This window comes from Triticum dicoccoides, chromosome 5A (assembly GCF_002162155.2).
Source record: "Triticum dicoccoides isolate Atlit2015 ecotype Zavitan chromosome 5A, WEW_v2.0, whole genome shotgun sequence".
NCBI classification, from domain to species: Eukaryota; Viridiplantae; Streptophyta; class Magnoliopsida; order Poales; family Poaceae; genus Triticum; species Triticum dicoccoides.
In genome coordinates this window covers 708560830-708564309 of record NC_041388.1, presented here as the reverse complement: position 1 = coordinate 708564309, position 3480 = coordinate 708560830, and the positions used below count along the sequence as shown (strand labels likewise).

The window sequence follows — 3480 nt, the reverse complement described above, 5'->3', positions numbered from 1 at the left end:
ATGACTGGAGTGGCAACCGACGAGGTTGCTCAAGCAAGGCGGTAGCCCTTTGTGCCGTTTGTCGATGTAGCCGAGAGCGTGGGTGATGGAGCCGTGGTCGAGGTAGCCGTGCGAAGAATGCCGTGGTCGATGTCAAGTCGGGGTGGCCGGTGTCGAGGAAGTTGCCGTGGAGCTGCGGGCGCAAGAGGGCGCCGAGTTAGCATGGGCGCAGTGGTGTCGAAGTAGGGGTGCGCCGGGAAAAAAATGTTGTTGACGACGTGTCGCAGCGGGTTTGCCAAGCCCGGGGACACATCGTGGACGAGGCCTGCACCGGTGTTGTCAGCACCGGGCATGTGTAGATGGACGAAGACGAAGTTGACGAAGCGCCGACCAGCCTTGCCAGGCCCGGGGACACGTCGTGGATGAAGGCACGCATCAGTGTTGTCAGCGTCGGGCATGCGTAGATGAGGGACCTGCACGAGCTATACGCCATGTCGGAGAAGTCGGAGGGGCCAGCAGAGAAGAACTCGACAACGATTTCCGCGTCCATCGGCACGGTGCCGATATCACCAACGGTGGTCGGAGTAGACGAAGTGGTCGGGGTAGATGACGGCGATGCTGGCGATGGGCTGGTGCTGGAAGAAGACGAATGTGGTGGACGGGCGGCGGCAGCATCTACGGAGATAGCCGTAGCGGCGGCCAAAGAAGAGCAGCGGTGGCGGCGACGGCGGCTAGGATAGAAGTGCGGCGGCAGTGTTCGAAGTAGGCGAAGAACCCTGACAGCGTGACGAAGACTAGCGCGGATGGTGGCGTTCCTGCACCAAGGAAGACGGCGCAGCGCATACCACGGGAGGTCGACGCGCGGTGACGATGGAGCTAACCGCGGGCCGCGGTTCTACGGCCCGAAGGGGCGACGCAGCGGCGGCAGGCGGGTCGGGGCGACGGCGGGAAGACCTCGGGGCGGCGGCGGGGACCGCGTGCCGCGACGCAACGGCGGTGCGCGAGTTGGTGCAGCCGCTGGGACGGCCTAGGGACGGTGGCGGGGACCGCGCATCGCAGCACTACGGCCCGAAGGGGCGACGCAGCAGCGACAAACGAGTCGATGCAGCCGTGAGGAGAACCACGGGGCGGCGGCGCTGCAGCCCGACGGGGCGACGCAGCGGCAGCCCGATGCTCGATCGGTGGAGAGGCGTAGATGAGGCGGATCGCGGCGGCGAGCGGGTGATCAAGCCAATCGCGCGCGAGGTCGGGGACACTGCTCGGTGGAGGTGGTGGTGGCCGCGTAGTCCGAGATGAAGTCGGCGACGACGGACTCCGTGGGACTTCACGGACAAGCTTGTCAGCACCGGCACCCGGGCTGCCAAAGCAGCGCCGGCGTCCGGGCAGCGAGGCCCGAGCGACCAACGGAGCAGCAGCATCCGAGTTGAGGCAGCCGGCGAGGCTGACGTAGCCGTCCCGACGCAGCCGAGAACGCGACCGGCGAGGTAGACCGCCGGGCCGCTGTGCAGACGCGGCGGAGGCGGGTAACGTGGATCGATGGGCGGGCCGGCGCGCGAGCGACAACTATGATTGGCCGTCGCATGGCGCGCGGCCGCCGAGTCAGGGCGATGCAGGTGTTCCGGTCGGAGCAGGGCGGTGACGACCGGCGCAGGGCAACGGGCAGACCGACGCGCGAATGGCGGCTGGTCCGGACGGGCCACCTCGGCGCGCGTGGCCGCCGGGTCGGAGGAGAGGCCGGCTGGTCACGCCGGGGTCGGAGTAGAGGCGCACGGGGGTCGACGGCGGCGGCGGGCGACGCAAACCGATCAAGATTAGATCGGAAAACCCAAAAGAAAAACGCCGATCAAAACGACCGACGAGAGAGCAAAAAAAACCGAAGCAAGGGCTCAGGAAAAAGACTCTTTAGGGCAGCCGGCCAACACGGCCGGCGGACGAACCCTAGGTGTGGGCGGCAGGGCCCCGGCGACGGTCATGTGGGCTGACCACCCCGAGGCGGCGCGCGGGTGCGGAAGTGGTGGCGGCTAGGGTTTAGGATCGACTTGCGATAGATACCATATTAGAAGGGAGAGTGGTTTGGTGGAATTGTTTCATTATATTGCTTGAGCCTCGTGGGCATATATATAGAAGTACACTCATCTACTTGGAGTACAACATAAGCCAGAACATATTCTAGTCTATCTCGTCTTTCCTAATAAACATTATACTCACCAGGGGTTACCAGTTTTATCTAGTCAGAAAGTCAAGCTGCTTCCTTCTGTCCTTGCAGTTGATCCTATAGCCTATTCCTAACCTATACTAATTCGACATCAATCTGCATTCAAGTTTAGCGGTCATAAGAGTGAGAGAAATCCTTATTCAGTATGTAGATATCAGTTTGTTCCCAAACAGCTCAGGAGGAGGCATCTGTTGTAGCCTCTTCGTCGCCGACCCTACCACTGTCACCCACGCCGGCATCAGCAGCTCGGCGGGGAGTGATTTTCTCACCGTCGATTTAGGCTGACCGTGAGTCAGTGATGGCAGAGCTGCGAGGATTGTCTTCTACGCCTTCAACACCTCCAGGGGCGACGACGCCCAGGGCTTCGACGCCGCCCACGTTGTCACCACCGTTTGAGGGTTCGGGGGCTGAGGTGCAGCCCTCCTGGTCTTATCCAGCTTTGTCGCGCTCTTCTACCCCACCACTCTGGGGTGCAGTGACCGCGACTGCAGCTGACTTCACACCCTCACCGCTGAGGCGCAGCGGTCGTCACTCTGTTGGTGTTGATGGTTCAACAGCTACTGATGAGGACTCTCTGACCAAGGCCATGCGTAGGACGGCATCCCGCAACCTCGACTTCGAAGGTACTCCTTCTCATAAATCTTTTTTGTCGTTTGATAACTCCAGAGTTTCTTCAAATATTACTAGCCTTGGAGTTTCATTTGGACGCAATGAGAAAGATGTAGAACTTTCTGTTAGGGCTTTTAAACAAATGGAGTTCGACCGGCTTACAGTTGCTCCTAAATTGTCGACTTATTCTGACCCTCTCGTGTCGGATGAGGAGGATGAGGATGCTGATGCTAATCATGATGGCAAGCTTCTCTCCCATCTGGTTAAAGACATGACTGAAGTAGACTTGGATGATACGACACGTGACATTATGCTTTGTGATCTTGTCGCGTCTGTACGAAAAAACAAGTCCTCTTCAACGAAAAAAGAGGGCACTCGTCTAAGAGGGCGAAGGTATCTAAACATAAAAATGGTTCATCATGAGAAGCATGTTTTAGAATAGCAGAGGTCTTGATGACTTGGCTAAACACAAACATATTGTTGACTGTGTAAGGGATCATGCGTTGGACTTTGTTGCCATCACTGAGTCGGGTAAACGTGACTTCCAGACACATGATCTTGACCACTTTTCATGTGGTTATGATTATGTATGGCACGTCTTACCCCCATCCGGAAGGTCAGGTGGAATCTTGCTTGGCATCCACTCGACATACCTGAAACTTTTGTCCACGTCGAAG

At 58.8% G+C, this 3480-nt stretch overlaps 1 pseudogene; it reads left to right on the top strand.

The window, feature by feature from the left end:
• The window catches only part of LOC119300560, a 4853-nt pseudogene extending 2374 nt beyond the window's left edge, over window positions 1–2479 (top strand).
• Window positions 2480–3480: the final 1001 nt, after the last annotated feature.